The sequence below is a fragment of the Corythoichthys intestinalis genome, chromosome 10, assembly GCF_030265065.1.
Source record: "Corythoichthys intestinalis isolate RoL2023-P3 chromosome 10, ASM3026506v1, whole genome shotgun sequence".
In the NCBI taxonomy this organism is placed as follows: Eukaryota; Metazoa; Chordata; class Actinopteri; order Syngnathiformes; family Syngnathidae; genus Corythoichthys; species Corythoichthys intestinalis.
The window spans coordinates 19,134,454-19,145,688 of NC_080404.1; positions in this window are offsets into that span (position 1 = coordinate 19,134,454).

The window sequence follows — 11,235 nt, forward strand, 5'->3', positions numbered from 1 at the left end:
ATATCGGCGAACAAATGCAATAGGACAGGATGATGCAGCAGTGTTAGATGATGCAGCAGTGTTAGAAGAGTAAAATTAGGCAGATATCACTAGTTGTAATATTGTCACGTGACATATAGAAGAACTACAGTAACGGTAACAACTCAAGAGTGCCACAGCAATTGCTTATTCTGAAAAGCCAGGAGAGACTTTTAGTTATTTTATTGTGAAGCTAATACACATGTGGTATATTATCTCTTCGTTGTAAGTAAACTCAATCAGTAATAAGGATCTGCTTATAATCTATTTCCACATTTTCTATATAAATGGAACTTTGTGTGTGTATGCGTGTGTGTGTGTTCGTCCCTTATGGATCCCGAAAACAGCTGAGCAGATGTTGACGAAATTTTACACAATTGTTCTTTGTTTCTGGGAGTGTTCTTAGATGGGTTTCATCGCTCTTGGTCTGCATTTAGTGAGGAAAATGAATTTAAAATTCCAAAAATTAGCAGAGAAAATCCATTATTGTGGAGGCGACAGCGCTGTCTTTTGGGCAAAAGACGTGTCTCTTGAGATGTCACAGTTGGCTTTCAAACTTTACACTTTAATGTACAAATTTAAATGTGCTGTGGTGATATGTTGTTGTTTTGAGTACTCCACAACAAGACGCTGGATCTAAATTTTTTTTGTTATTACAATTTTCCAGGATATTACAAAGGGATTAATTTCGGCTGGATATTCATACTGTAGCGACTGTTATTTTTTTATGGGTTACGCCCGCAGTGGTTCATGGATAGTTGTGGCAATCATAACTGATAGTAGTGGTCACCGTTGTTATGTTCTGTTTGTATTCTGTTTTATGTCCTTTTACTGTTACGACGTTACAGCTGCATCTCTAAGGAAAGTATGTTTCATCTGCGATTCGGTGGTATTGCGTTCACGTTACACAAACCCGAGCAACGCTGGGCCATACTGCTAGTGCTGCTTAAAAGAGATCATTGAGCTTGTGTCGCATTTTGATGATGCATGCACTATGCAACTGTTGGTGTCTGTAGCGGCCAGATACAATACTGGTGTCTATAAATTAGGGCCTGCTTATAGCGTGTTTAGGCGGAACTGTTATCTAAAATCCGCTCATTAGCACCAGAATGAACTCATTAACGAATTCAAAAAACTCTACGTAATGTTCACATTTACACAAAGTATGATCTAATTCATGAACTGTTGTTCATTGAACTTGTTCAGGTATAGCATTGAATGGTATATGAAGGATTACAACAATCACTCAGCAGGGCACACATGACTGCACTGGAGTCAACATGGTAACTCATGCGATGAACTCATGTGATAGAGATCTGGTTTCCCTGTGAAGTCATTTCAGGAAACAGATTAAAATGTGAGATTTTAATCTCTCAACGGGGCCAGGTGTGGCATCAGGCAAACACAAGCAATTGCCTTAGGTTTCCAAGGGCAACCAAACATCTTAAGAAAACTGATTAATAGGACGGCATTTAGAAGATTTGTTATAACATTAAGATGAGAGGCTGGGAAAATTTAAAGTTAAGATTCGATAGTCCATCAAAAAGACGACAATGAAATAATGAAATCATTTTTCTCTATCAAAATGTTACAACATTATAGTTGATCATTTAGTTTTATTCTATATATTTTTAATTGATTTGCTTGAGAAGTCACAGGGCTCTACTGTACTCTTATGACAGCCTAGATTCAAACGTTTCGATTAGGGCTGTCAAACGATTAAAATTTTTAATCGAGTTAATTACAGCTTAAAAATTAATTAATCGTAATTAATCGCAATTAATTGCAATTCAAACCATCTATAAAATATGCCATATTTTTCTGTAAATTATATATATATTCTGTAAAACAAATTGTTGGACTGGAAAGATAAGACACAAGATGGATATATACATTCAACATACGGTACATAAGGACTGTAGTGGGCATTTCACTCTACTGTCATTTAAATCTGTCTATGCTGTCCTCACTCCGAAGCATCTACTTTTTCCAAAGCTAGACAGCTAGTGAACGACGCCTTAATAATCAGACTTCTTCCTTTTTCATCTAATTTATTAATAAAATGGCCTCAAACCATTGTCCTCTTTAGACCGTCGTAAAACTACAAAAAAAAGTACACAAGCATTGCATTAGCAACAACGTTAGCTTAGCACGCTATACAGGTTCACTAAGCATAAACAAAAATATAACATTTCGCTTACTAACATAATATGTACATTCCTTACAACAACCATACTTACGGACAAATCTTGTCCAAAGATCATATAAGCACAACATTACAACGTAGGCGTCAGCCCGAGACGTCGTGCAGCCAGATTGAACTGGCAAGAAAACAATAAACCATGTCGCAAAGCGACCACAAGAGTTCGCTGTTAGACAGCACAAAAAGCCTTGCTGTAAAACTTACCAAAAGGCAGAATACTGTCTGAGCGGGACATGTGCGTTCATTGCGTCAAATTACCGCGCGTTAACGCGATAATTTTGACAGCCCTAGTTTCGATTAAATACATGTTCGCATACTTTTATCTTTAATAATGTACATGTATAATGTATATACTGGGCACCTCTCAAAACGTGTGAACCAGTTGCAAATATTGAGTAAGCATTTGTGTCCTGGTTAGCACATTTTCCATGTAATAACCCACAGGCAAATCTGGTTTAACTACTTTGTGTAAACGTCATGACATTTCCCTTATTTTATTGCACTGAACGCCTTGTACTTGAGCCTGTAAATATTTAGAGAGGATGGAAAGTTGTTTGCTTGCAGAGACACTGTCAGATAAGATTTGAACCAGGTGTGCTATCTCTCCCAACCAATTCCGATTAGGCTACTGTAACACCTTCCTTATGTTGTTTACTCTGGAAGTCCTCCCTCCATGCAAATCTCATTCCTGTGTAGAACTCTGCAGCCTAAATTCATGAATAATAATTTAACCTCTGCTCTGATCTGAAACTTCTGTAAAGGTTCCATCTCTTCTTCATTATGGGCTTTGAAGCTTTCGCTAACAACATGTGTGCTTCTCATTTGATGGCTGATATCACTGCCGCCCAAGTTGATAATAAAACCCTGATGCATTCTTCGTTCTCACCACAGGCCTTTTGACATTTTGTGAGATTTTCTTCCATTTTCCTCGAGCCACTAAGTACGACTTGGAAGACATGTCCGGGGGTGATGTCACCACGACTTCCCGCATGAAAAAGAGCACTGGCTAAGAGAAGAACATGCAATGGTGCGATAGCAGGGATATGTACTTTTCCATTTCCACGTCATTGCTAAGGCATGATTGGCTCTTTGGTAATCTTTCATTACTGATAGGAAGTTTAAGCTTCAAGTTGTTCATGACTGTAATATGGTAAGACAAAAGTGAGTGGAATGTTTTCCAACCAAAGGACACAAGTCAAGATGGACACAACAGTGCACCTAATCATCTGAATTATGAAGTCATACGTTTGTTTTTATCCTTATCAGTTCGTCTAAATAGCTCAAAATTCCTTCATTCTTAGCTCACCCATCTGAATCTGCATCTTGACAATGACCTTTCACACAAATCGCCTGGAGGCGGTCGTAATTCAGCTAAGACATTTGCAATGAAATGATTTGCGTTTTTATGGACTAACATGACAGCTGTAGTTTATGGAAAAAGTAGAACAAAAATTATTACAAAAGCCACATATTTTTACAAGATGATTACCTTTCTTAGTGGCCCACCTCAAATCTCTAGAGCTGTAATGTGCGGCCTCAAGACACGTCAGCCAAAAATCACTCTATTTCACCATTGCATAAAAATTGAGGTAATTTCAACGTTGCATGCCTGTGGGTATAGTTGTCCCAATGAGACTGCATGCTTATCAGTTGACGTTCACTTACACCAGCACGAGCGATACCTTGACTATCACTGGAGTCTTGATTCTCATTTCCAAAGAACATGTTGACTCTTATCGCACTTACAAGACTCAAGTAATGGATGACATCAGATGCAATAAAATGCCAAATTACTCACTGTTTAGAAAGCAAAACTGCCAGTATCCTCACATGGCAGGAAAAGGCAAGTAGAGACCATGCAATATTTCAACATCTAATCTTTTCTCCTGAGTCATTATTTTAAAAAATGACCTGGGGTTAACACTCAATTCAACATGGATACAATAGTCTACACAAACCGATCATGTAACCTGCCAACTTCCATCCATTTCCTCTGCTACTTATCCTGTTCAGAGGATCTGGAGCCAATTCCAACTGACTTTAGGTTAAAGGCAGACTACACCCTGGATAGGTTGCTATTAATCACAGGGCATATTCACTTTAAACCCAAAATTGTTATAGTGCATTTTGTACATCTTAACAACTAAAAATGTAACAAACAAACAAAAAAATCACAATTATAATGTCATATGTTAAAGTTGTATTCATGTACAGGATTGCGTTGCAATTGTTCTTTAATCCAACCTGTTTTTGCCCTACAGAATTGACCAGAATGGAGTCAGATAACCCTGACAACTCTGGATAGCTACAACTGAATAGGAATTAAAATAACCAAAAGTTTGGAGAGCAAAACATTTAACAAAAAGGGAATATACCTTTCAATCCCTAGCTCATGGTTCGTGCTCAAGAATCGATTTTTTTCTAGCTAATAACTCCGCTATTAACAATATTTCGCCAAGAATACATCCAATAATCATCAGTGATCATGCACCAATCTCTTTAGCCCTTAGAATTGACTCCCGCACGACACCCCACGCAACCTGGCGCTGTAATGATTCCTTATTAGATGACCCAGCATTTGATACATTTGTTAAGAAAGAATGGAAAGACTTTATGGAACTTAACGACTCCCCAAACATTTCACCATCATTGCTTTGGGAAACAGGGAAATGCATAATTCGAGGCAAGATTATCTCATATTCATCATATATATTAAAAAAAAAAAAAAAAAACAAGAACAGAAGTTGAAAAACGAATTAGAAATAAAAATCAAACAACTGACCGAGGAATTCGCCAAGAATCCCACAGACACTACCACAAAAGAACTTTCCAACGCCAAAGAACGGCTCAATTGCATTCTGTCTAAAAAAACTCAGTTTCTGTTACAAAAATATACCAACTTTGAGCATAATAAAAAATCCGGGAAATATTTAGCAAACCAACTTGAACGCAACAAAGAAAAAACATTAATTACAACAATACAAGATTCAGCCGGCATAATAACACAATCACCAGAAAAAATTAACGAAACTTTCTATAGCTACTACAAAAACGTATACTCGGTGACAAATGATCATAACAAAGAAAACATAATAATTGTAACACACATTATTTGATGTCAAATAATTATTTCTTTATGTGGGATTTTTTTCCCCACTGAATAAATGCACTTGTATTGAAGGTTGGATTTTTCTCTTTTTTCCATTAAGGTCCCATATTATTTAGAGAAAAAAAATTATTAGAAGCTAAAAAACACATAATTATTATAAATCTAATAACTATGCAGGGCACTGTATGTTTCAACAATTGTATCAACTAAGGTGCTCTTATGAATGCGAATGACTAATGTAGACATCAAATCTCACAGTAGATATTATCTGGTTAGGGTTCAATTATCTGGATTCAGTAGGTTTTTGCACCAACTGGTCCATCCTTGGTAATTGTAGTTAACACTAGAATTGGATTTTTGTGAATTCAGATTTTTTACGTGTAGCTGTTCATATTTTAAAAAAACATATGCATCTTGAAGTGTGAAGGGATCACTGTCGCGGAGTGACATGCATGTGCATTGTGACATGTTGCAGTGTTTACGGAAGTATGGTCCCTTAAGGAGTTCACTGCCATCACTTTTGAGGCAACTTTGAGAATTTCATGCTAGTACAGCCAACATTTTTTTAACTTGATAGCTTCACGTGCGGTAAAAAGAAAGAAAATATATTTTCTGAGCCTTTGTCCTGCATTACTTATCTGTTGTTTGTCTTGTCGATCACTTGTGACGTACTTGACTTGTTGATGACGTCTCGGTCATATTCACTAGAATATGAGTTCATACTGCAGAGTTGGCGGATATATACAGTGGGGCAAATAAGAATTTAGTCAACCACCAATTGTGCAAGTTCTCCAACTTGAAAAGATTAGAGAGGCCTGTAATTGTCAACATGGGTAAACCTCAACCATGAGAGACAGAATGTGGGAAAAAAAACAGAAAATCACATTGTTTGATTTTTAAAGAATTTATTTCCAAATTAGAGTGGAAAATAGTATTCGGTCACCTACAAACAAGCAACATTTCTGGCTGTCAAAGAGGTCTAACTTCTTCTAACGAGGTCTAACGAGGCTACACTCGTTACCTATATTTATGGCACCTGTTTTAACTCATTATCGGTATAAAAGACACCTGTCCACAACCTCAGTCAGTCACACTCCAAACTCCACTATGGCCAAGACCAAAGAGCTGTCGAAGGACACCAGGGACAAAATTGTAGACCTGCACCAGGCTGGGAAGACTGAATCTGCAATAGGTAAAACGCTTGGTGTAAAGAAATCAACTGTGGGAGCATTTATTAGAAAATGGAAGACATACAAGACCACTGATAATATCCCTCAGTCTGGGGCTCCATGCAAGGTCTCACCCCGTGGCGTCAAAACGATAAGAAGCAAAAATCCCAGAACCACACGGGGGGACCTAGTGAATGACCTACAGAGAGCTGGGACCACAGAAACAAAGGCTTCTATCAGTAAGACAATGCGCCGCCAGGGACCCAAATCCTGCACTGCCAGACGTGAGCCCCTGCTGAAGAAAGTACTCGTCCAGGTCCGCCTGCGGTTCGCTAGATAGCATTTGGATGATCCAGAAGAGGACTGGGAGAATGTGTTATGGTCAGATGAAACCAAAATAGAACTTTTTGGTAGAAACACAGGTTCTCGTGTTTGGAGGAGAAAGAATACTGAATTGCATCCGAAGAACACCATACCCACTGTGAAGGATGGGGGTTGAAACATCATGGTTTGGGGCTGTTTTTCTGCAATGGGATCAGGACGACTGATCTGTGTAAAGGAAAGAATGAATCGGGCCATGTATAAAGAGATTTTGAGTGAAAATCTCCTTCCATCGGCAAGGGCATTGAAGATGAGACGTGGCTGGGTCTTTCAGCATGACAATGATCCCAAACACACAGCCAAGGCAACAAAGGAGTGGCTTCGTGAGAAGCATTTCAAAGTCCTGGAGTGGCCTAGCCAGTCTCCAGATCTCAACCCCATAGAAAATCTGTGGAGGGAGTTGAAAGTCCGTGTTGCCGAACGACAGCCCCAAAACATCACTGCTCTAGAGGAGATCTGCATAGAGGAATGGGCCAAAATACCAGCAACAGTGTGTGAAAAGCTCGTGAAGAGTTACAGAAAACGTCTGGCCTCCATTATTGCCAACAAAGGGTACATAAAAAAGTGTTGAGATGAATTTATGGTATTGACCAAATACTTATTTCCCACCATGATTTGCAAATAAATTCTTTAAAAATCAATGTGATTTTCTGTTTTTTTTCCTCCACATTCTGTCTCTCAAGGTTGAGGTTTACCCATGTTGACAATTACAGGCCTCTCTAATATTTTCAAGTGGGAGAACTGCAAAATTAGTGGTTGACTAAATACTTATTTGCCCCACTGTAATTTTAAAATACTTTTATCAGCCGATATTATTGGCCACCCGATAATATCGGACAACACTACACTACGCCTACAGAGAACGTGCACAATTAGTGGTTGACTGAATACTTATTTGCCCCACTGTATATCGGATTTTTATTCACATGTGAATGAGGTCAGATCATATTGGAAAAAAAAACTGAATTGGACTGTTTCTACAGCATTATAAAAAAGTTTTGGAAAAATTGGAAATGACCTGCAGTGGGAATGTAGCCTAATTTGAAGTTTAAAACAGCGAACAGTCTTTTTTTTTTTTTTTTGTTCAACACGTTCATTTATTTTCATTCATGGTGCAAATCACGGGTCGGAATTAGGACGTGTACATAGTTTTCTCTGACTTGTGTTCTAAGTAACCCTCAGGTGGCAGTTAGGCTGGTGGAATGAGGTCACACTGTCATGTAACAGTATTGGTTCCCTTGGTGATGGTGCTACAGCAGCAGGAAGCAATCTTGTTGTATCAAAGGCTGAATAACAGAAGAAGGCTGTGTCTTATTTTTGCTCTTCTAAAGGTATCAATCACCTTGAGAGAGAGGCTTAACCTTCAACCTGTGATGTCATTGCAGCGTTTGGTTGGCTGCCTTCAAGCCTTATTGTGGAAACTCGGTTGACCTGGAGTTGTGTGATGAATTAATCACATGAACATGCTCTAATCTGGAGCTGCGGTCTGCCTGGAGCGTATTACTTCACATCTGAGTCACCAACATTTGCCAAGGATTGAAAATTTGAAATGCAAAGAAAAAACATACTGAAACAAGCAAGAAAGTTTTAAAGATAAATACTTTCATTGCCAAACATTTACACATTTTCACTTTTGATGAAGTGCTTCTGTAATCATGACATCTCTGCAAAAATAAACTTCATTTGAATTTGCTTCCTGCATGAGTAAGCATCTTGGCTTGATTTTCAAAGTTTTAGGTGAGGTAGGTCTTCTATGTCATCTGCGTAAATACTAGTAGTGTCAACAATAATCGATGCGACGATGCATCCCGATGCGGGCCATGGACGATTCGATTCGATGCGGGCAACAAGCCAAATCGATTCAGCGCATTTTAAAATATATAAGTACGTTCAAAAATCTTCCCTGCGCAATTCCGGTGATGCAATGGATTTGATTTCCCCATTTGTATTATTATTGTCATGTTTCATTTTTTACACACTGCATAACTCTGGTCAAGTTTCCCACCAACCTCATAGAAGCCAAAATGTCTCCAGATGTCAGCTTTCAATGTCTTAGGTGCATCAAGAATCTTTCTTGCTCCCTCTTTCTCCGCTTCAGCCATTGTTATGTTATGTCCTATCTCTTAGAGGTTAGATCTTGTGCCCGAACCCGAATGGGTCGGGCCCAAAATGTCAAGCATTCACGTTCGGGTCGGGTCGGGTCGGCCCGCCCCGCGCCGGACTAATTATAAAAAAAATAAAAATAAAAAAAAAATGGGATAAAACCGAGAGCAGGCTCTCTGTATTGTTCATTTGCTTGTGCACTCACATGAAGCAGTGGCGCCGCCCGCTTTTTCTTCTTCTCCTCCGCTGTGGCGCTTGCGATTCGTTACGAAAGACACTTTTATTTATGCACACAAAGGCAACACAAATGTGATCCTTTTAAATCCTCTCCTCTGTGTGTCTGCAAACTCGTTTTTTTTTTTTTTTTAATTTTATATTAAACTTTCCCAACGTTATTTCGTTGTGTAAATGATTTTATAATTATCACAAAAATATGTAGACTATTTAAACATTAAGAAAACTTGCGTTTTTTTTTCTGCCAACTGAGAATTCGTTACGAAAGACACTTTTTTATGCACACAAAGGCAACACAAATGTGATCCTTTTGAATCCTCTCCTCTGTGTGTTTGCAAAATCGGATGTTTTTTTTTTTTTAATATTAAACTTTCCCAGCGTTATTTCGTTAACGCGTTGCTTCTATAATGATCACAAAAATATGTAGACTATTTAAACATTAAGAAACATGCGTTTTTTTCTGCCATCTCGAAGAAATGAAAATAAATTGCTGCTGCTGCGTTTTTTTTTTTTTTCGCGTCACTCCAAGCCGGGTCGGGCTTCAATACCAGCGGGCCGTGTCGGGTCGGGCTGGAATTTTTAGGCCCCATCTAACCTCTACTATCTCTCTGCTCTCTCAATTGCAAAAAAAAAAAGATATTTCCTCATGTTGAAACAGATTGTTATGGCTGCTAAAATGCTGCTGCACTTCATTTTAATTCATTATTTTTTATTGTTATGTGGTACTTACTAATTGCATTTCTAAGTTGATTGCACATATATAGTGGGCTAGGCCTACATTTTACTTTTGTTCTACATTGCAATTTAGTTGGATGTTTTGTTTGCAACTGAACTGATCCCTGGATAGATATTGCGATAAAGATGCTGCTGCACTACAATATCTTCTTTGTCGCTTTCTTTAATATTTACTTGAATATTTTTATCGATGGGTTGTTGTGACTAAAATACAGTGACTGCTATTACTGATTTTGCACAGGAGTTCAGATGTTGCATTGTGTGAAAGGCTGCTACTGTGTGTAAAAAAAAAAGAGAAAGCCCTGGTCTCATTCAAATCACCAATTAAATGCTGTGATCTGTTTTTTGTTTTTTATAAGAAATATATATCTAAAAGTATTTTCATTTGACTTCAACCAGGAGTGACACAAGAGCCAATAAAAAGTTGTTTAATGTCTGACCGCTTGTGTTGCCTCATGATTCACGAAAAATATGCTTTGCTTTAGAATTTTAATGCATCCCATCCCAGGCTTTAAGGCATCGCAATGCATTGCCCAGTCGAACCGAATCGAATCGTGACCCTCTTAATCGAATCGAATCGAATTGAATCGAATCGTGGCCATCCGAATCGTAATCGAATCGAATCGTGAGGGCAGTACCGATGCACACCTCTAGTAAATACCGTATTGGCCCAAATATAAGACGGCCCTGATTATAAGACAACCCCCTCTTTTTCAAGACTCAAGTTTGAAAAAAGACTGTTTGAACACCAAATTATTTTTTATACAGAAAATAATTACAGTACATCCGAAGCAAATGATTATAACAATATATTTGAGAGAAAAAGCATATTATTTTGCCTCATTCAAATCTTAATATCTGAACATTTAAATATGTAAACTAAAGTGCAATCAGATTCGTAAATGAATGGCTTCTGGTTTTTGAAATGTAAATAAACCAATCTGTTGTGATAAAACAACAAAATTGCAGTAACTGCATTAACCATCGAAGTGAAGTCTAACTGTAACTGTAGTCTTGAAACAAATCTGAATAAGGAAAAACAATGCAATAAAATAATGCAAACTGGTTAAACTAAAAAGAGTAGCTGAGATCTGCCATGACAGAACATCGCTTCAATGATATCTGGCGCCATCTAGCGTCGTGAATGGGGAGACTAGCTGAGATGTCATGACAGAACATCACTTCAATGATATCTGGCGCCATCTAGCGTCGTGAATGGGTATAATGTCTAGACCGCGAATATATGACGACCCCCTCTTTCTAATGACTTATTTCAATGCAAA